At 42.8% G+C, this 23,196-nt stretch overlaps 1 protein-coding gene across 2 annotated transcripts in view; it reads left to right on the top strand.

The window, feature by feature from the left end:
• Positions 1 to 23,196, top strand: part of NTRK3 (neurotrophic receptor tyrosine kinase 3) — a 425,220-nt gene that overhangs the window by 387,423 nt on the left and 14,601 nt on the right. The gene's annotated exons all lie outside the window — the stretch shown is intronic.

Genomic DNA, 23,196 nt, shown 5'->3' with positions numbered 1-23,196 from the left:
CCTTGTTGGAGATAAAGCTCACTTTGGTGACCTCCTACTTCCTCAGCAGTCTGTTGGCATGAACAAAAACTCTTTTGAGAGCTTCCCAAAAGGGGAGTCATTTTTAAAATTGTCTCTTCATCATCGGTACCTAAGTCTTCACCAAATCCTTCTGTCTTCATAGCACCCAGTATCACTGTTCTTTGAATGTTGGCAAGAACAATCTGCATTCACACCCTCATCAGATCAGCACTTGGATCAGTGCATGCACTTTCAACCTTAGAGCCCACCAACCCTTACTTCTCAAACTTTTCATCATTCTGACTGATTATTGAAAGCCTGGGGGAAATACTCATGTCTCAGAAATATACATTTCTCGTGCTGCACTCTGCCAGACTCCTTCCTGTCCCCTCCCACCAGAAGCTACCTCAGTGGGACACCCAGCCAGCCTGACCCCCATTCCACAGTGACATTTGCTAAGTCCTATTTTTGCATGAGAACTTCTGCATCAGTTTTCAAGGGCTGCCATGACAGAGTTCCACAGAAGTCCAAGATCAGGTATTATAGCGTTGGTTTCTCCTGGACCTCTCTCCTTGTAGATACCTGTCTCCCTGTATCTTCACATTGTCTTCCCTCTGTACATGTCTCTATGCAAATATTCTCTTCTTCTAGAGACCCAAGTTATATTGGATCAGAGTCCACCCTGATGACTTCATTTAACCTTAATTACCTCTTTAAGACCCTATCTCCACATCTAGTCACATTCTGGGGTATTGGGGATTGAGACATAAGAATTTTATTGGGGGACAGAATTCAGCCTGTTATATCTTCTCTTCCCAACTTCCCATGGGCTCTTTTTCTCATCTCCCCCTTTGTCTCTTCTCTCTGTCTGTTTCTTGCTGCCATCTAAGCCCAGCAGTGCCCATCTCATCGCCTTCACGGGATGGTCTCCTTGGCATGGCCCCGTTGGTTTGCACACACAGATGTGTTGCTTCATGAATGTGCTTCTTCTTTGGGTCATTCCTGTGCTTCTCTGCCTCTGGTTTGACTGAGGGCAGGGACTGTGTGTTGTGTGTTCTGTCCAAAGATCTTGATTTGGGAGGTACTTGAGAAATGCCATCGCTAAGTCATCGTACATCCCTTCTCTAAGGCAGCTTGACGCTCACCCCCTCCTCTGACTTTTCAAGAGGCTTTTTGGGAGAAATGGGTTTTTCCCAAGTGGTAATAGGGAAGATAAATGGTGATTTTGCTGACAGCAAAGAGAAGGAGAGTTGAGACTCTACATAGATGACGTTCTGCTAGCTTATCATGGAAAACAGGGAAGGTATCTGGGAGAGAAACTCCTAAAAGCAGAGATGAGTTTATTGATTTTTCTGCTGAAGAAAAATATTTCTCAGAAGCTTTGGAGAAGGTGCCATTTCTTGACCTAAAGGGAGAAAAATTCTAGGATAAGATCTATTTCCTTTCAGAGCCTCAGTGAACTGGGAGGCTCATCCAGTCAAAAGTAGAACTGTTGGTGGGAAACCAGCTAGATCTTGGTGGCTCACAAAGGAAGAAGATGGGTGCCGTGTCCTAGGAGTGGTGTGATGGGGTGTCTGCCTAGGCATGGATCCCTGAGCTGATGCAGTTAGCCTTTCTCTCCAGTAACATGGGAGCGGTGTTTGGAAGCCATGGCTGAGAAAGTCACAACATCCAGTTAAAGATACACCCACCTCCCTTCTCCTCCCTGCTTTCATCCCTTCATGCTTTCTTCCTGTACCTTCATCCCTTTCTTCTCTCTTCCCCTGCCCTCCTGTCTCCCCAATTCACTGTCAGGAAGGGCCATGCCAGAAGGGCCCGCCCAGCGTGTCATGGCAGCGGCAGAGGCTAGAAGCATCGGCAGCTTCCACAGTGAGTCTGGATTTCATTTCTGGGGTCAGGGGGCTGGGCAGTCCACACACACACTGACAGCTTGCAGACTTTGGAGAGGAACTTCCATGGGCTGTGGCTGCTCTCCACCTCTCTTCCCCTGCTTCCCATTCCGGGGACACCGTTGACTATTCATGGAAGTCTCCTGCCAAAGCCGTGATGTTGATGTGCTTCGGATGTCTCATGGGCAGAAAGCATGGAGGGGGGTGGGGGGGCCATGATCTGCTGAAACGAGGTGCACATTTGGAAAAGCCCCCGGAGATCGAGTGGCTGCCAGGGGTTCTGTCCCGCCCTGCGCGTGTGGTAGAGGCTGGAGGCTCTGCATGGACAGTGGTTTGGCTGCTTTCTTGCATTTCAGGAAGTGTGACCTTGAGTTTTGAAAACACATTGGGTGCCTATGTTCCATAAGAGACACACGTGAAGGAACTAAGGGTAACACATAGGCTCAAGTGACTGAAAAACTGGAGGTCTCCCAGTTGACTTAAGGCTTCCCTGGTTACTCAGACGATAAAGAATTTGCCTGCAGTGTGGGAGACCCGGGTTTGATCCCTGGGTCAGGAAGATTCCCTGGAGAAAGGAATGGCTACTGACTCTGGTATTCTTGCCTGAAGAATTCCATAGACAGAGGAGCCTGGTGGGCTACAGTCCATGGGATTGCAAAGAGCCATTCATGACTGAGCAACTAACACTTTCGCTTTTACTATCCCCATTGACTTCAGATGAAGCTTAGTCTAAGAAATGTGATGTTCAGGATAGTTATTACAGAGCTCCATGGCAAGTCACATGCCTGAGTACTGGAAGGAAAGTCTTTCCCCATCCCCGTTTTCATTTCTACCATAATTTCTGAAATAAAGATGGACACACTGCAGTGCTGGTCAAAGTTGTGTCTGTCTTGCCTGGATCGTCAGATGGAAGTAGATGGCTTCCTTCTGCTTTTTGCCCAAGGGCTGTTTCCTTCTGTTTGGGGAATGGTCCACTTGTGAAAATAGACCCACAAAATTTACCCACCCAACCTTAAAAACATGAGTTTGAGCAAACTCCAGGAAATAGTGAAGGACAGGAAGGCCTGCGTGCTGCAGCCCCTGGGGTCGCTAATTCAGATGCAACTGAGAGACTGAACAGCCACCACCGGACCTTAAAAATCCCACCCAGATTAGGAAGAGAGAAGTCCTTTTTGCCATCTCGAAATGCTACTTCCAAGTGCTGACTGGGTGTGTTGCAGTTCAGTTTGACGTGAGCAGCCTCCACTTTCTATTAAGTGACATTATTCTGATGTCAGTCTTATGGGCAGGTGCTTGGGGATGCTTTTACAGTTCCATTCATTTCTCTCGTGATTTGGTTAGGGAGGTAAATTAAGCATAGCCTCCCAGGTTCTCTCAGGATCTCGTTTTCATAGGTGTCTGTTCTTAGCACTGTTACTAATAAAGGCATTAACTTTAAGAATAGCTGTGTAGGGCTTGAGTTTATCAGAACATGTTTGCCAGTCTTATTGGAATGTTGAAAGAAGGATAATTATAAGCGATTAATCACTTTTTTTCCTCATGTTTTTACAAAAAATCATATGCATTTCATTCACATCGAGTAAAACTCTTGGTGTCAAGAGTTGATGGGTTTAATTAAAGTATCATACTGGTAAAATTTGTTAATTAAGTTCAACAAATATTTATTATTAATCAAACTATGTGTATCTGATGGTCTAAACGAGGACATCTCAGAGACTGAAAAGAGAAGCTACTAATAATAAAGCAGAAATCAGAGGCATAAATTGGGATCTTGCCTGAGAAATTGGGACATAGGGCAACTCTATTCATGTATTGTGAACTGTTCTGGGCACTAGGGATACAATTGTGAATAAAACAGACAAAAATCTCTGACCTTAATAAGTGAGATAGAAAATTAAGATAAAGTAAAATATTAATATATTGAAGTTTGAGAATAATAGATCCTTAGAAGAAAAATAAAATAGAGAAGAGAAAAATAAATGCTTGGTGGTGGTAATGGAGATGGTGGTGGGGATGGTGTGTGTGTGTGTGTGTACAATTTTAGATAGGGAGGTCAAAGCAATTGAATTCCCTAAAGACCTTAGTGCATTTTAGTTTATTTAGGTTTTTTAATTTAGCCAGGGAGGGCTTTAATGGCATGGCTAAAATTTTTCTGAAACAAGTGAGATCTGGACATTTTGAATCCACAGCAAGAAAATGCTTCAGAATGACCCATAAAAAATGGAGGAGGCAGAATCAGAGGTGGTTATGGCATTGGAAGCATACCTGGTCTGTTTGATAGGCTTCATTTTCAACCATCATCAGAAAGTGAATAAGGCTGTGGCTTTAACCACCTGGGAAGCATCTTTGTAGAAATTCCTTCCATCTTTGACTCTTTGGCCATTTAGGATAGTTCGAGGCTTTTCTTCTTCTTTGTGGTGGCCTTGGGGTGGTACAGGATGGCAACTCACACTTACTGAGTGCCTACACGGCCAGGTACTTGGCTAGAGGCTCTGAATACGTTTATTTAATCTATGCTTCCCACATGGCTCAGTGGTAAAGAATCTGACTGCAATGCAGGAGATGCAAGTTCGATTCCTGAGTTGGAAGCATCCCCCAGAGGAGGAAGGGGCAACCCACTGCAGTGTTCTTGCCTGGAAAATCCCATGGACAGAGGAGCCAGGCAGTCCGTGAGGTCACAAAGAGTCAGAAATGACTTGGCGACTAAACATATAATCTATACTGTTCCCTTGAAGAAGTTATCATAGTCTTACTTTAGGGATTCAGTTAAGTTCAGTTCAGTCGCTCAGTCATGTCCAACTCTTTGCAACCCCATGAATTGCAGCACCCCAGGCCTCCCTGTCTATCACCAACTCCCAGAGTTCACTCAAACTCATGTCCATCGAGTCGGCAATGCCATCCAGCCATCTCATTCTCTGTCGTCCCCTTCTCCTCCTGCCCCCAATCCCTCCCAGCATCAGAGTCTTTTCCGATGAGTCAACTCTTTGCATGAGGTGGCCAAAGTATTGGAGTTTCAGCTTTAGCATCAGTCCTTCCAAAGAACTTTAGGGATTAGAACATTGATATTTAAACACAGAACTAGAAAATAGTGCAACAAAGATTTAAACCTAGGTGATAGTAAGTCTGAAATCCTGCCTTTATCAATTAGTCTCAGCATCCATCCATAGCCACCAGATGGCAGGAAGCAGTTGAAATAAAAAGGAGTAGGACTCGCTGGGTGATGGCAAGGTCCTGCGACTGGGCTGATTTGCATGGCTGGATCAAGAGCAGATGTGCTGAGTGGTTGTCCATGTCTTTGGTGACTGTGCATGAAGGTATAGTGAATTCTGATGCTTCTCCTTATGTTGTTGTCACTGGGAATGGGGGTAGGCGTGAACCACTGGGGAGCATGAGAGCAAGTCTTCTTGTCTGGCGTCCATCCTTGGCAGAGATGGAGCTTGACTTCAGTGTGTCCTGGATTCCTGGGTTTCATGCATGTTGGAAGGAGGGTGGTACATGGGTCTCTGGATAGATAATAGGGATGGGGAGGCCATATGTAATAGGGGTGGGGAGGATGTGTGTAATAGACATGGGGAGGGCAGGTTAAATAGGGATGGGGAGGATGCATATAATAGGAAGGGAGAGAATCTATATAATAGGATAGGGAGAATGCATGCAGATCTGAGATCAGACATGCATGCAGATCTGAGATCAGACAAAGGTTTTTCAATAGGGGCTTGAGTGAAGAGTTGACTTTGGAGAGAATCCTAAATTTCCTGCCTCCCTTTGTGAATAGAGCCCACAGACTGACTTCATCTAGTCTTGGGATTGCTGTTAGCAAGAAGCATGAAATCTCTGGACCACATCTTATTGTGGTTATACTTCACATCCGTATCACTCTGTGATCTTGTGCTTACTTGTAATGTACATTTACATACTTCTCAGAAAAGAAAAATGAAGTAGAATCCTATTTTATGCATAAGTTGGGCTCCTGGTAAAGAGATGTGGCAAGCAAACTACCCTCTATGTGCACCAGAGAGAGGCTGTTATAGCAAAGTGAAGAATTATTTTGGTATCTCCAATAAACCTTTCCCATTTTCCTTTGTGCTAACGGAGGATCTTCCCACCTGCAATGCAGTTATTTCATTGGACTTCTGTAACATATTTACCCAGAGGTCTCAATCCATGTCAAGGCAATGTCTCTTTGGGTTTCACAGTATGTGTCATATGGATAGAGAGGAGTTATTACTCTGTCATTTACCAAGGATTTTCTTTGCCGTCACAATGTCAGCATCACTTAAGAATACACTCCAGGCCCTTGAATGTCCCTCACTGTGGTCTTCCAGGTAGTGGATGATGATGGCTTCATCAAATCCTGGTTCTTTACTGCTTACGACCCGTTATCTAGTTTCCCTCCATCACTTTGAAACTCACAGGCTAAGGAGAAAAGCATCATTCATCTTCCTCCACAGGAGACACTTCTCTGACTTATCTAAGAGTCCTCTCCCTGGTATAAGGAAGCAAGCATGCCAACTTCCTTCTCTCCTAAAATATTAACCCATTTCAACACCTGTGACTTCTGTATTCTGCAGCCATGTGCTCTGTGGAGTACCAGTGTGGAATGGGGATAAAGATTAGAAATATCTATTATTATCTTTTAAGTGGACAAAGATATTCCTTCTTTCACTGATTACATAGGCTCACCCTGCCACTCACACATAGAATAAGTCTTAATTCTGGAAAGGACTTAGCTGCTGCTCGAAGGTCAATGCCTAAGCCTTCAACCCATGTCTATGAGGGCACATGATCACAAGTGAGTCCCAGTCCGGGAACGTGCTTAGAGACCCTAGGCACACTCTTTCCACCAGCATGCTGGGAGTCCAAGGGTGTATTTCCTCACCCCAATGAAGTCAATTTTTATAATTCACCTGAAAGCACATCCCTGTCTCTTTGCACACATAAGGCACACAAGAAGAACTCAGTATGAGCTTTTTCTATGTCCACTCTGCATATTAGTGCTTTTCAGCCATCATGGATGGAGGTTGTGGAGTAAATCAGGTTGCCAAGAAGTTGCCTATGAGCTAGAGGGTATTCTAAGACGCACTAGGACCTTGACGGGGAAAAATGCCATGTAGCTGAAAAGCCTTGAGACTGTGGGATATGATTTTCCTCCTCTGTGTTGCTATTCCAAGTCTCACAATTTAAGATAGTGAAGACGGGCCTGTGGGGAGGGAGCCTCATACACACTCCTGTGGGAGATGCCTCTTACATGGCATCTCAGGCCCTCAGGTTCAGGGACATTGGCTGTGTGCTCCCAGGGCCAGTTCCTTGGGTTCTCTCCAGACTCGGAGGTTTCTTCAGAGATAGGAGCTCTGCCCATTCAGTGGTGATTAATCTTTGAACTTCTAGGCCCCTTGGCATTTTGCTCTCTGATGATCTGAAAATAGATGCCTCAGATCAGAGCAAACCCCCAGAACAGCATGAAGAGAGTTGCCTGGAATGGGATGATGCTCAGGCCTTCATGTAAAAGGGCTCTGGGGGGATCCAGAGGGAAGATGGCAGAGGAAAGAAGGGAACTGTATGGCTGTGCCATCATGCCATAATGCCACCATGCATTAGCAAGGGTGCCCTAACCTTTGCAATGGGACTCTATCCTCCTTGTTCTGAATCTTATCTTCAAAGCTGGTCAATCCATTTGTTTCCACAATTCTTTGGGGGATGGATGACTCATGAGAAATCCGTATGTCTGGGAGGACTGTGACAGCACCTCGGGTCTGGAGATGCTAGCGGAGAGAACATTAAGTTCCGCGATCTCTCTTGCCTGGGTCTGCCGGGCTGGTCCCTACCTCTCTTGAGTATTAGCTAGTTCCTCTGATCTCTGCCATCTCCTTCCGTGCTGGCACCTGTGGCTAACCCTAATGGAAACTAGATGTCTGATGTGACCTGCAGCCAAATGCACTGGTGTGGGGTGGATGTGGTCATGCAAAGAAAGCTTTCGGTTCAGGTGCTGGTTTCAGAGCTGTGCACGCATGCTGAGTTGCTTCAGTTGTGTCCAACACTTTAGGACCCCAAATGGATTATAGCCCACCAGGCTCCTCTGTCCATAGGATTCTCCAGGCAAGAATACTGGAGTGGGTTGCCATGCCCTCCTCCAGGGGATCTTCCCGACCCAGGAATTGAACTTGCGTCTCTTACATCTCCTGCACTGGCACCACCTGGGAGCCACACATGTGTAAACTGTGTCTGTGATGCCTTGTGGCTGGTGAGACCTGGCAGGCGGGTGCCAGCGAGCAAAGCAGGAAAGGAGAGAAGGGCACGCTATGTGTGAGAGAAAGTGTATTGCAATTCCATCCTAGCGAGGCAAGTTCATTTCTATCTGGGCCCCTGGGATCTCTCTGAGTCTTTCTTCTTAGGTTCGTGTCTGGAAATAGACATTTTATTCCTAGAAATGGAGATGAACTTGAGAGTCAAATTTTCAACTGTTGGATTAAGATTCTTTCAGCTACAAGTGAGAGAAAACTTAATCTATCTTAAGCAAAAAGGCAGTATAGTGTCTCAGTAATTACAAAAACTCAGATTTAGGACTTATTTCTGCGGTGGCTTAATTCTAAGACCCTACCAGGCTTGCCATGTGTTGCTGGCTCTCTCCCTCCTTCCTTCTCAGCTCTACTCAACCCCCACCTCCCGTCATCCCTCCATCTCTCTCTGCCTTTCTCTTTTTCTGCCCGAGATGATGATCTTAGAGAAATAGACATTAATGGGAAATAGACTTCCAAACAATCAAGGCTAATGAATTTTGAAAAGGATGATGATACATGCTGCAGCAGCTGGGCAGATTACCCAGGACCTACTTGATCGCTAACAAAGACCTGTCTTCATCGGGGGTGGGGGGGCCGGGTGGGAGGCCAGCAGAAATAATCAGCGTCACATCTAGAGGCATCAGGCCAGGCATCACGCAGGGCAAAGCTGCAAAGCAAAGACGGAGGAAGCAAAGCCTGTGACCGACTGCTTTTTCCATTCTCTCTATGAGGAGGAACACATGATGTTTTCCGGTGTCATTTTTATGAACGTTCTCTGGGCTGATGTCGGCTCCTATCTTCCTTCATGGCATCTGCAGATTTACGTATTTCTTAGTGAAAATCCTCTTTAGCTTTTATGGGTGTTTTCAGAGTAATCAAATTCTAGGATTTCTATCACATTTTCCCAAATCTGCCGCCTGCAGCCCATCAATGTACAGGCCTGAAAACATTTTTTTTTGCTAGTGATTCTTCCTTCAACATGGAGATGCATAAGAACTCCAACTTGCAGGGTGCAGAAGAACATTGGTTTTAAAATCAGAACAACTTAGGTGTGAGACTTGGATCTTTCCGTCTTCAGCCTTTTGAACTCCCATGAGTTGCTTGACCCCTTCTTCCCTCTCCTTTCCTTCCTTCTTTGGTGTGATGCTTTTGGTAGCAGGAAGGTCCAGTGTCAAGGCGTCTTGGGAGCAGTGGATGAAGCAGTGTATTTTAACTCATTCATCATAGACCCTGGCTCTGTATAAACACTCTATAAGTTTTTGTTCTGTATCCCTGTTCACTGAGACAGAGCTTCCATCTCTGCCCCAGCCTTGAAACACTGGAAGAATCTCTTTCTGCCTCTTTTATAATGGAGACCAGAGGTTTAAATAAATTCAGATGAGGGCATTAGGCTTGTGGACTGGCCTACCCTAGACGTAGCCTGGTTCTACCTCCTGGGGACTCACTAAATGTCCCTGAGTAAGAGATTTTTGTCTCAGTTTGATGAGAAACAAGAAGCCCACTTGCCCTGAGCCTCCTTTTCTTTTGCTTTTGGAAACATGAATGTGTACACCAGAGTAGGAATGCCTTTGAAAAAAACCATTCAACTGTGATTCCTGGCTCAGCATTTAAGACTTTCTCCTGGGTTCACCCTCAGAACAGTCTCCCCCCTCCTTTTGACCTTGAGGGAGAAGCCAAGAGGTGGGGCTTGTTTATAAAGGGAGGAAGAGCAGCCCGCAGCTGCAGGCCTCAGACGATGGCCCGAGATGCCAGATGCTGTGCAGAGGGACAGCTTCCCCAGTCCTTTCATCTGAGATTACCCTTGGCTCACACCCTTCACTGCAAAAAGGCACCCTGGGATCCAGTCGTAGAGGAGCGGGCTGTGTGGAACTCATGGGTTTCAGAACTCTAACCTTCTCCCAGGGCTGGAAGGGGCATCCAGAGGTTATCCAGTCTTTGCTTCACCACATCACCAGTGTCTTGGAACTTGATGATACCAAAAAGTCAATGAGCCCAACTCTTCCCTCATCCTACCATTTTATAAACGAGGACACAGGGGCCCAGGGATGAGCCAGGTGGTGTGATGTAAACCTAAGACAGGGCCCTGGAGTTCTCAAGTGCTGGCCCATTGCCTGCAACACACACAGACACACACACGTGCATGAATGCATGTGTATATATGCACACACAACTGCAAAGTCAGGCTGCCAAGGCTGCTGATGTTGAGAAGGGCCTTGAATGAGAATTTTGTTTTTAATTCTATTTTTTTAAACTCCGAAAGCATTTTGTTTTGGGGTATAGCCAATTAACAATGTTGTAGTTTCAGGTGAACAACAAAGGGACTCAGCCACAGATATATGTATCCATCCTCCCCCAAGCTCCCCTCCCCACCCAGCCTAGCATACAACATTGAGCAGAGTTCCATGGGCTATACAGTAGATCTTTGTTGGTTATCCATTTTAAGTATAACAGTGTGTACCTGACCTTCCCAAAGTCCCTACCTATCCCTTGGGAAGGGCCTTGAGATGAGCTTAGGTTCAGTCCTCTTGGTATACTGACTCATGTAGATAAGAAAATTTTGCTTTGGACAACCTCATATCATTTTCAGGTGGTGAAGGATCTTAGTCCAGTGCTTATTACCGTTGTGAACATTGAGACTGAAAGGAAGCAGAAGGTGCCAAAGTCACAGGGTAACTCCCTAGTAGAACTAGGGCAAGAACTCAGCTGATCTGAATCTCAGTCCAGTGCCCTTCCCACTGGACTCCACAGCTTCCCTTAATGTCAGATCTTCCTTCTGACTCTCTTCCTCCCAGGTCACCGTAAGGGTGGTGTGACTAGATTAACCTATATACTCTTTGCTGGAATTTCATATAGGAAGGGCTAGTGAGGAACCTGTGATGCTTAAAAAACAGCCGTGGGATTAACTTCTGTTGATTAATCACTTTGCAGCTGCCACCCATTTGCAGGCTTCCCTGAGATTTTAACCCTGTTATTTTTTTCTAAGTTCAATCCCCATCTTTAAATGAGGGTGGAGGATGTTATCCGTTGGTTCATATTTGTGATCCTGCTGGAGAGGCAGCCAGTGATCTGTGAGATCACTGTTCTCAGGCACCAAGTGTCCTGCTTTTAGAATCTAAAGGTCTTGTCCCTAAAACATGTAAGCACAAAAATTATCAAAGAACACTGATTATTCAGTAAAACAGTAAGGAATATAAAAATGAAGAAGGAGGAAAAGAGTTTTCAAAAGGAAATCTTTGGAGATTAGTTTACTGTAAATAGAATATACTAAACACTCTTGATACACATAAATACTAGTGACTAACAGGTACTTGGAAAATGGCATAGCTCTAAACAATGAATATTAAATAAATTAGAGGTAATTTCAGATACAAAGGATAAAACAAAGCAGTAATTAAAGAATAAGACACCCTGTGCTCACTTTGGGGCAGCCCACATACTAAAAAGAATGAGACATCCATCTCCACCAACATATGGACAGTATGAGCAAACAAAATCAGATACACTTCTCCCCAGTACTTTCATTAGAATTGTTTTAAATGCACAGAACAAATGTGCCTTTATAATTTTTTTTTTTCATTTAGATTTCAAACAGTAAAAGCTTTGTTATTTTAATATAGATCATTGAAAATCTTGTAAACAGCCTGTTGCTCATTTGGAAAAATAAACCAGTGAAGAAAACCGAAAAAAGAAATAAAAGAAAACAGAAAGAAGAACTGATAGGTCTTGTGTCATGACTCAAAGAAGAATCCTTCATTCCACTGGGTGAAGAGGGGCATTCAATTCTCCAGGGAGCTTTGAGTATGTGGAAAGTTGTGTATTCACTTTCCCACCCTAGTTGGAGCTGCTCCAGCAGCTAGTTAGGGGAGAAACTGGAAGTTTTGCTCCAGCTCAGGGAAGCCAGATAAGGCAGTCTCTAGTCTAAGGAGGAGCTGTGTATGTTTTATGTCAGGTCCCGTAATGCTTTTCCAAATTCCCTTTGCCTGGGGACTTAGCCATTGATGGTAGGTTTCTGTTGCGGTATGTGTTGTTTACTCAAGTAATTAAAATATGCAAAGCATTCCCTGTCCCCCATTTTGTGCTTCTTCCCCAGCCACTTCTGGCATTTTTGGTTGGCAGTTAATAAAACAAAAGGTGAGCCCAAAGGCCCACGTCTCCCTCCGGCTAGAATGATTAATTTGGAGCAGTTTGGAAGTAGCAGGTTTTACCTGTAGCTACAGCTGTGCTTTTCTAGCTGATGTGTTCAACCCACTCTAAACACTACAAGCAGGGCATGGCAAATGCTTCATTACAGGCACAGGGCAAGTGGAGGGAGGCAGGAGAAAGGAGGCGAGGGTTTATTCAACCTCTTATGGTGGCACAAAACCAAGAAGACTTCTCCTTCCAGGAAGCCCTACATTGAAAGAGCCAGGAACGTCCCTGGTAATCCAGTGGCTAAGACTCCATGCCCCTGGTGCAGGGGGCCTACCGTTGATCCCTGGTCAAGGAATTAGATTCCCACATGCCTCAACTAAGAGTTTGCATGCCATAGCTAGAGATCCTGTGTGCCACAATTAAGACCTGGCCTAGCCAAATAAATGACTCAATAAATAATATTTTTTTTTTTTAAAGAGAGAGAGCCATACTCAAGGACACTTGAAATTTACTTCCTAATCCAGTTCCTAATTTGTGACCCCATGGGCTACAGCACTCCAGGCTTCCTTGTCTTTCACCATCTTCCAGAATTTGCTCAGACTCATATCCATTGAGTTGGTGATGCCATCCAACCATCTCTGTTTCAGTGATTATTAGAAAAGCTCTTTCTCTCATGGGGCCATCGGTGTACATCTGCTGTCTGTCCCCCGCTGCACTTGGAGGAAAAGCCCAGCCTCATAAGATGATATAAAATGAGAATCAAGATTAAGGAATTGAATGCTGTAGTCTTAAGGCTGGTGGAATATTCAATCGATAGGAAGTATTATTGATGTTGTTATTAATTTCCCTGAGAAGATGGCTGGAGGAGACAATTTATCATGTGGTTTGCTTTTGGAGGAAAGAGATCCCATCTGAGTCTTTGCTTTTTAAAATCCAAATCATCTTGTTTTTTTTCTTTTTTTCCCTTGAGGCCTTTTTCATAGGTGCTGCAGCCACTAAGTCCAGTTCATAGGGAAATACCCTGTTCTAATTAGTTCAGACTTGTCTTCCCTGAGATTCACGTTAACTGCACTTCCTGTGTCTAAATCCTGCTTTGGTAAACAGTCAAATATTCCAATAGGACCCAGGTTGGTGGCCATGCTGCTCCTGGAAGCCCCTTTTACTGCTGCCAGTGTTTGTATGAAGAATCGTCTTGAACCCACAAAACCCCCAATGAGAAGGATTTGGAGTGTGGCAGTGGATTAACTTTGAGCTTGGCCTCTATCCACACACTTGCTGACGTTCCAATCTTGAGCTGGTTTCCTTATCCAGAAATCAAAAATGGTGCCTCTTTGTTGTAAGGGGCTCTAAGGAAAATGTCCAAGTCCCTGGAAAAACGAAGAAGTGCTATTCATTCAGCAAACATAGAGTTTGAGAAATAGCACCTTCTAAGAAAGATTTCGATTCAAAGTCTTATGCATATGTCTGTATTGAAAACCTGCCACGTCTCTGTTTCATTTAATATTGCATTTAGTGTCTGTACATGTTCTGTGTACCTCATTATTATCTTCATTTTGCATCCTAGGAAGCCAATTTTTCAGAAGTTAAATGTCTAGGGTTGCTATGGGGCTTCCCAGGTGGCGCTAGTGGTAAAGACCCTCCTGCCAACGCAGGAGACATGTGTTCTATCCCTGGGTGCAGAAGATCCCCTGGAGAAGGGCATGGCAACCCACTCCACTCTTCTTGCCTGGAGAATCTTATGGACAGAGGAGCCTGGTGGGCTATAGGCCATAGGATCACAAAGAGTTGGACACGACTGAAGCAACTTAGCACGCAGTGTTGCTTCACTAAGTGACATTTGCCAAGTTATAAATTATTCTTTTTGCTCTTTTGGATCCTCTGTTTCCTCATCCTATACATACATTTTCAATGTCAGTTGTTGTATTTTCCATATTTTGAAGGGCATCTAAATATTAGAAAAGCCATTCTTGCTTGAAAGGGATTATCTTATTTTTGTGAAATAAGTCTGAATCTAAACCAAAACCTATTGGTGCTTGAGCTGTACAGGGTAAATTAAAAATCTAGATTGATCTCAAGGAGGTTTTATTCTCCTGCCTTCCTTTACCCATTAATGCTTAGCAAGTGTTTGGAGTCCGAATGGATCGGTTTGGGTCCAGGGTGATCTATGGATCTGAGCTGAGCTGAGATCTCCAGCTTTGTTCCATGAATTGGGCTCTTTTAGCACCATCCCTAAAGTTTGTTTCTATGAGAAGATATCAGCCAGGAGGCTCCAAGTCCGGGCATTTGGAAAAGAAAACAAAAGCCAAGTCATATTTCAACCCACATCTTTGGACTTGCAATGTAGGCTCTATAAAAATATATATTGCTTGGGGCAGTAAAGGACAATGAGGTCTCAGAATGACTGCCAACATTTAGACAGAATTTAGAAAGAAGAAAACAAAAGAGGAAGTTACAAAAGGTGTATGTTCCTGGGGCTTCTATCTGAGGAGTTGCTCCTGGCAGATGCAGCTCTAGGTGAAAAAGTTGAGCAGAATTACAATGGGCCTCTTTATCCTCCAGGCTCACACTGCTCAACAGCTTAACTGTTACACTCCTTGTGTTTTTGAAAAACTCCAAGGGTTTTTCCTAATCCGGGGCTAGAGGCTCAGCCTGAAAGAGCCATTCCACAGAGGTTCTGCTAAATGGAATGTCTTTTGCTTAAGCTGTCATAAAGCTTTTCTTTGAGGGAGCAGCGCTATAGTGGTGTCTTTGTGAGTTTCCTCTGCACCTTGCCTCAGAAGAATTCCAAAAACACTGGGGCCATGATCTTCAGTTTATGTCTATGAGAAGTTACATAATTCTTTGGTCACTTGATGCCAAGAGCTGACTCGTTGGAAAAGACCCTGATGCTGGGAAAGATTGAGGGCAGGAGGAGAAGGGGGTGACAGAGATGGTTGAATGGCATCACCGACTCAATGGACACGAATTTGAGCAAACTTCAGGAGATGGTGAAGGACAGGGAGGTCTGGCGTCTTGCAGTTCATGGGATCACAAGCAGTCAGACACTACTTAGCGCCTGAACAATAACAACAATCCACTTGCGTGTGGCTGGCACACACATATGTTTATCTAAACAGTTTCCCTCCCAGTGTGTGGAAGTGTGTGTCTGCACTGGAAGTCACGAATACTGATGGGCAGCCCATGTGGGTGAACACCACAGACCCTCCATAAGTCTGGCATAGTCTGAATAAGAGTGGCAGTGATTTTAAAGACTGTGCTTGGTGGCTGCTGGGGCTCCTGCCGGGGCTGCCAGCCCTGGCTGATGGACTGCTCAGACCTGTAGACCTAGATTTAAGAGGCAAAGCTGCTGGGGCATTTGGGAAACCAGGAGACTTTCCAGGGGACAAAGAAAGCATAGGTTAAACTTTTATTTTTCCTTTATGCATATGGATATTCTCCTATGTCCTGAGACATGCAATCAAGAAAGATTAAAATTAAATAAATAAAAAATGACACTGTGCATGACAGTCTTAATGATAATCTCCTGTATTAAGATATTTTGCCATTAAAGTACATTGCAATGTTTCTATAACTCTTCAGAAAGCAGTTGCCACTCTCGTCTACTTTGACAGATTCAACATGGCCCCCATGGATGAGCAATTTCAGAGAAAGCTTGAATCATTCTATGGGTATCAAAAATGCCCCGTGTTTGCTCACCTTTGCTGGGTCCTGGCTCCTTTATCTGGCATATATGGGTCACTCTGTCTCCTTTATACCTTGTCAGATGTGTGTGAGGATAGATGTTTTGAACTTCTGGGAGAGAAGCGGGCTTGTATGTGTCCTGTGAAGAAACTGCCTCCTTTTCTGTGTAATGAGATGCAGAGAACTGAGAGTCTTCTTGAGGTCAGCAGAATTTCTCTTTAAAACACAGCACTGGATTCCCTCTGACTGCAGGGAAGTTGGCATTATCTGACAGAAATGAGCAAGACAATTTCCTTGTGCAGGAAAGGGAGGATCCAAAGATAAGGGATGGGATGACTGTGGACAGGGGTGGGCGGGTGGGAGGTTCATCTCCTGCCCCAGGGCATCCTGCCCCCAGCAGAACCCAAGCCTGGCAGCCCCTGCAGCTCTCTCTTTGCACCCTTCAGTCCTGCTTACTCCTGGCTCTCAGGGCATAGCTGGGAGTGAGGGCTGAAGGCTTGAATGGAGGAAATAAGGTTGAGGGATTTCAGGCAGGCACCCCAGGAGGATGGAGGTGAGGCTGTAGTTCTTGTGTTTTTTTTTTTAGGTTCTTCTTATATCTTTTCTTTTTAATTATTTATTTTTAATTGAAGGATAATTACAATATTGTGTTGGTTTCTGCCATACATCAACATGGGTCAGCCATAGGCATACCTATGTCCCCTCCCTCTTAAACCTCCCTCCCATCTGCTACCCCATCCCACTCCCTAGGTTGTTTCAGAGCCCCAGTTTGAGTTCCCCGAGTCGTACAGCAAATTCCCACTGGCTGTCTGTTTCACATGTGTTAGTGTGTATGCTTCCATGCTACTCCCTCCGTTTCTCCCACCCTTTTCTTTTTACCGCCCCCTACCACCCCCATCCCCGTGTCCATAAGTCTGTTCTCTATGTCTGCATCTCCATTGCTGTCCTGCACATAAGTTCATCAGTATTATCTTTCTAGATTCCACATATATGGGCTAATATATGATACTTGTCTTTCTCTTTCTGACTTACTTCACTCGGGATAGTAGACTCTGGGTTCATCCATCTCATTAGAACTGACTCAAATGCATTCCTTTTTATGGCTGAGTAATATTCCATTGTGTATAAATGTACCACAGCTTCATTATCCATTCATCTGTCGATTGGCATCTATGTTACTTCCTAGCTTTTGTAAATAGTGCTGCAGTGAACATTGCGGTGCATGTTTCGTTTCATTATGGTTTTCTCCCACATCTTTTCCATGATACAGCTGCAGGCCTGAAGATGGGTGGGATACAACCATGGAGAGTGGAATTTAGCCAGAAAGACTCTCAACTTTGCATCCTGGATGCTCAATCTTTAATGCCCCTGTGATCTTCAAACTTTAATAACCCCTAAACAAATTTTTTAAAAAATGTATCCCCCTTTGCACGTTTTAATTTACCATCTAAAATCTTCCACATGTTTATTATAAGTATGCCATTTCCACAACATTGTAAATATTGACATTAAAAACACATTGCTCCTTTAATGCATCTAATGAACTTTAAACACCAGAGCAATTTGATCCATCATCTATTAAACACATGAACAAGTACTTAAACCGTCAGTTTTACATGGTTCCATTTTCTTCTTGAATTTATAGTTTCATTCCAGTTTCCCCACCAAATATCCTTATGGATTCTTTTTTTATGCATGAAAGCCTTTTATTGGCCATTTTGTCATAATTTAGGTGACAAAAATACATGCGTGTGTGCGTGCTCAGTGGCGTCTGACTCTTCGTGACCCCATGGACTGTAGCCCACCAGGCTCCTCTGTCCATGGAATTTTCCAGGCAAGACTATTGGAGTGGGTTTCCATGCCCTCCTCCAGGGGATCTTCCCCACCCTCCTCCAGGGGATCTTCCCCACCCAGGGCTTGAACCTGTATCTGTCTCCTGCATTGACGGGTGAATACTATACCACTGAGCCACCTGGGAAGGCCATGAAAATGTGTATGAAGACTTTAATTTTTAATGGCCAGTGGCCTTAAGTTTCTAGATGTTAAGAGATTTGGATTGAGTTATCATCATAATTATTAGTAATATACAGAAATAGGCAGTAAATCAAAATAATAATCAGATAATACATATAACAATTTTTGATGAATATGAAAGATAAAGCACATAATATTTTTGGAAATCCATCTCATATTTTTCAATTAGCCTGTATTCATTAATCAATATTATTTAGTGCTAAAATAAGGAATAAGGTTAGGGTTCAGAATCAGTTCTATTACTGCTTTTTTATTTTTATAAATATAAGAAATGAGAAACACTATTCACAATAAATGAATGGATGGGAAAGGAAAGCATTTTATTACTACAACTCATATCTCGTTATTTGCCCAAAATCACATTTGGTCTCTTATCAAAATTTCTTTTTACTCTTCTCTCAGTTGATAATTCTTTTTGGTTTGTCCCCCTTCAGTGGTTTGAAAAGAATTAAAAACCACCGAACTTGCAAAAGAATTTATTTCCCAGTCACTAGAGACATTCATTTTCAACACCTATACTAATATTTCATAGAGTTTATTCATTTGTGGTCTGTAGGTTTTCTCTCCTGAGGTTTAGAATGAGTGAAACATTTGTCTTCCCCTTTGAGAGTGGCAGCGTGTGTGTGTGAGTGTGTGTGCACGCATGCATGTGTGCGTGAACAGTTGGGCAGGGAAATTGCTTACCACAGGGGGTTCACAGTGTTAGAAAAAATCTGTAAGAGAGTAAGGATCTGCATAAACCTTCAAAACTATCCTTGCTAGGTTCCAGGATTGCGTGTATTTCCAAAGTTATATGGATCTTAGGTTGAATTCCTTTCAGTGGTCACTGAAGTCTCTCTCTGCCTATTATATTGCATGAGAATTCTAGGCTACGATCCAATGGGAATTCTAGGCTATTACCCTTTAGAAGAAGTGAGAAGCATCCTGAGCTATATGTAAAAGTGCGTTTCCCTGTTGGCAATAACGAAAGAATGGCAGCAATCCCAGGCCTATAAACAGTGGATTGATTAGGTAACCTGTGGTGTAATCATGCACATGGAGTCCAAACTAGCTAGAAAAGGAATGAGAGAATCCTAATGGGGGAAAAGGTAAAGTATATAACAGATATGGTATGGTGCTTCCATTTACGAAAGTGAGGAGAATGAATATAATCCCTATTTGCTTACGTTAAAAACAATTGAAGAATAAACTAAAAACGAGCATGAAATGGTTGCCTTCAGGGGAGGAGGAGAGCAGGATGGAGGGAGTGAGCAGAGATGAAACTCGACTTAGGTTCACGTACCTTGATTTGGGGTTGACTTTAAAATCATGTAATGGTTTTTGCATCGTTACAAAATATTATGTTGAATGGGAAAGAAAAAGGAAAGCAAGTCTTAAAAATCAAAAGCTAAATGAAACAAATAAACCTGCACATGATGTTGGTGACTTGGCCACTCGGAGAGGAATTATTTCCTGTGACTTTAAAACACAGCAGTGTCTTAGATATGTCCCTAGTATGTACATCCTAAAGATGAGTAGGGCTGCAAAGACAGCTTTCAGAATCATGTTGTTGGTAATGATCTTCAGCTGAATTTGAAATATATATATATATATATATGGATAAAAAAATAAGTAATATCACTAGTGTAAGAATCAATATTTTCAGCAAAAAAAAAAACACACCAAATATAAAACCAAAAAAATTAAGTAAAACTCTGTAATCCTAAATTTGAGTTGGAAAAATCAATATGAACTCATGATATATTTTCCTTTCAAAGGAAATATTTTCCTAGTGTTTTCCACTATAAGGACCTAGAAATAAATACTGATCAACCCAACAGAGGTGAGCATTCCTGGCTTCCATCACGTGGTCCCTAAATTCCATTGTCCATTGAAAGGACCCAAGGCTCCTTGAAAAAAATAACTGAGTTAGGGCCAGGACAGCAAGTGGACAAAATGAGTCTAGGATTTTTTTTTTTTTTTCATGTCAGAAAGCAAGAATGCTATCAAAGACCACTGGGGTTTGGTGAGATGTGCCAGCTTGAAGAGGCTGCTACTGGCCAAAGATTGAACAGTGAGCATCAAAAAGAGAAATTATAATTAACTGAAACACTCCAAATGTGTAAACACACACACACAGGCACAAATAATTAAGTATGCTTCTCAAAAACAAGCTAAAACAAAATAAGCCTCTCACTGGTCACCTTCAGAGGATGCTAGCGAAGGAACTTGGGCTTCCCTGGTGGCTCAGACAGTAAAGAATCTGCCTGTAACGTAGGAGATGCAGGTTTGATCCCTGGGTCAGGAAGATCCCCTGGAGAAGAGAATGGCTGCCCACTCCAGTATTTTGACTGGAGAATCACATAGACAGAGAGGAGCCTGGCGGGCTACAGTCCACATGGTTGCAAAGATTCAGACACGACCGAGAGACTAACACACATGTACAGAGAAGGAACTCATTATTCTGAAAGCTGGTAGATAAAAGGAGTTTCTATATAAACTGTCACCAGCGTAACCAGTAGTTAACGAAGGAAAGTTCTTATTCTGGGAAGATTTCCAGCTGATATATGCAGAGGGAATGCTAGAATTAGAATGTCACCCTTTTGCAGCCACTAATGAAATAATGGATCTCGGCAATGATCATCAGTGGCCACTGACATCCTAAGGTGAAAGGGAAGTTTGTGATGGAAGGTCAGGCTGACAAGCATCTTGAATCCACAATAATAGAAGTGCTGGAAGAGTTATCTAAGGTAGTATAATCCAAAGATCTCCAAGGACTTATTTTTTTCTTGACTCATTCCTTGGAATTTTTGCCTTATTCCTGTATATTTCCTGTTCAAAGGCTCAGCCTTCAGATTCTTAGTGTATCTCATTGAGAGCTTGGATCATTAACTAGAATTTCTGGGGCAGTGCCTGGGCAAGTTACCTTATCTTCATCTGTGAAATGGGGATCATAGGGAACTCTACCACATAGTATGAGAGAGAGGCTTAAATGCAGAGTGTGTGTAGCATCCAGTGGTATGTTACATCCAGTGTGTTTCACAGCCAGTGATATTCAGTGTGTATTAATTAGGATTATTCTTATTAAGATTATTATTTTATCCCATTGCTTGCCTGGCTAGGTTTCATGATGGGCATATTTGTCAATATATATATATGTGTGTGTGTGTGTGTGTGTGTGTATTTTAACCTGGGAAGGATTTGACCAGTAACTTTCCCAGAGTGAATCTCTCTAATATGAGAGAAGGATACAGGAATGCAGGCAGCTCTGAAGGAAAATCAGTATAGTCTAGGCAGACCTATGGGAAATATGGACAGTCTAGGAAATTAGGGTTGTCCCGGTGCTCACCACACACAGGGCGCAGTCTCTGCATTTTATGTGTATACTCTTGTATTTCATGATGCTCAGTGGGTTTCTATATATTGAATATATCATCTCACTTTAGACACAGCTGTTGCTTAACTTCTATGCTGAAGATGAGGAAATTGAGATTCAAAGAGGTTAAGAGTTTGTCAAAAGTCACATCAGAACCCAGGGTTTTTGACTTCCAATTTATTGATTTTGTTGTTGTTGTTGTTGTTATATCACATTCCACTAGAAGTATTTCAGTCCACTTCTGGAGGAATGCTGTATAAATTTCACCCACACTGGTGATGCCACGCAGAATTAATAAAATTCTTCTTAGCGGTACCTCTGTGACTGATTAATACCTTTCTGATAATTTTCTATCCAGAGACTTAAACTCCTCAAAATTTATACTGAGGCACCCAGATTTCTCATTTTGTACATTTGGAAATTTCAATTTGAAATGGCTCTTCTGGGTTATGCATAGAATCATCAAATGAAGCAAACAGCCCACATCAATTTGTAAGAATCCAGTATTTACCATTTCTCATCAAGAGAAATGTTCCCATATTCCTAACCTCTTTTCCTTTTCATTCAAGAAACCAGGTACAAGAAACCATTCCACTAGCTTTCATCAAAAACCTAATTTTTCTCAAAAAATATTTTGATTTAGAACATGAATAAATTAGGTCCACTGGTTTTCCTTTAGTCATATGTTTAGTTTTTTTCCTTTTATTGTTTTAAAATTTTCAAATGTGGTACATGCTCATGAACAGACAGCATAGAAATACATAATATAGAAAAAATGGAGTTTTCTTTTTGGTCAGTTCTCTCACTTTTCCTTCCTGGAGGAAATTGCTGGCTTAATGACTATCTTTCTGGACCTTTTTCTATGCACTTACAGACTTATACGTTATTGCCTTTTAATATATTTGCTTATGCACACACATTTTACATAAATGAGAATGCTAATATATATTTACAGTGTTTTACATTTTTATTTAATATATCCTGGACGTATTTACATATCACAGTACATAACTCTACTACATTCCTTTTAAGTGCTGCATATACATTTAATGATGAACAAATTGCTGCCCTTAAAAACAATGAAATAAAATATCCTCAATGAAGTATTTTTGCTTACATAAGCAAGTATTTTTCTAAGACTCCTAGAAGTGAAATTGCTGAATTAAAAGGCACTTAACCTGGTAGCTCAGACGGTAAAGCATCTGCCTACAATGCAGGAGACCAGGATTCGATCCCTCGGTTGGGAAGATCCCCTGGAGAAGGAAATGACACCCCACTCCAGTATTCTTGCCTGGAAAATCCCATGGACTGAGGAGCCTGGTAGGCTAGAGTCCATGGGGTCGCAAAGAGTCAGACACGACTGAGCATCTTCACTTTCACTTTCACTTAACATCTTTAGGACGGACATATTCTGCCAGGCTGCCCTCAGAAAAGGCTGCCCAATCTTAGCAACGAACAACTCTTTCCTCAGGCTTTTTATACACTGGAAAGTACCAGTCTCTTCATTTTCCCCACATGATGAAGAATGCGTCTCTTTATTGTTTTAACTCACATCTCTTCATGTGTTCGTGGCCATTTGTAGCTCTTCTGTGAATCATCTGTTCTTCATTTCTCTGTTGGATTTCTTGTGTTTAACTAATTTAAATAAAACACTTTATAATGTATGGATTTTAATTCCTTCTTACATATATGGCAACTATGCCATTTGTTTCTTAACTATGGTGATTTTGTATTTTGCCATGCAAAAGTATTTAATTTTTACCAGGGGTATCTCTGAATTCTGTCCTTTATGGCTTCTTGAACATGTGTCTTATTTAGGAAGGCCTTT

This window comes from Bubalus kerabau, chromosome 19 (assembly GCF_029407905.1).
Source record: "Bubalus kerabau isolate K-KA32 ecotype Philippines breed swamp buffalo chromosome 19, PCC_UOA_SB_1v2, whole genome shotgun sequence".
In the NCBI taxonomy this organism is placed as follows: domain Eukaryota; kingdom Metazoa; phylum Chordata; class Mammalia; order Artiodactyla; family Bovidae; genus Bubalus; species Bubalus kerabau.
The sequence above is the reverse complement of the archived record's forward strand: the minus strand, read 5'-3'. Positions and strand labels throughout refer to the sequence as shown.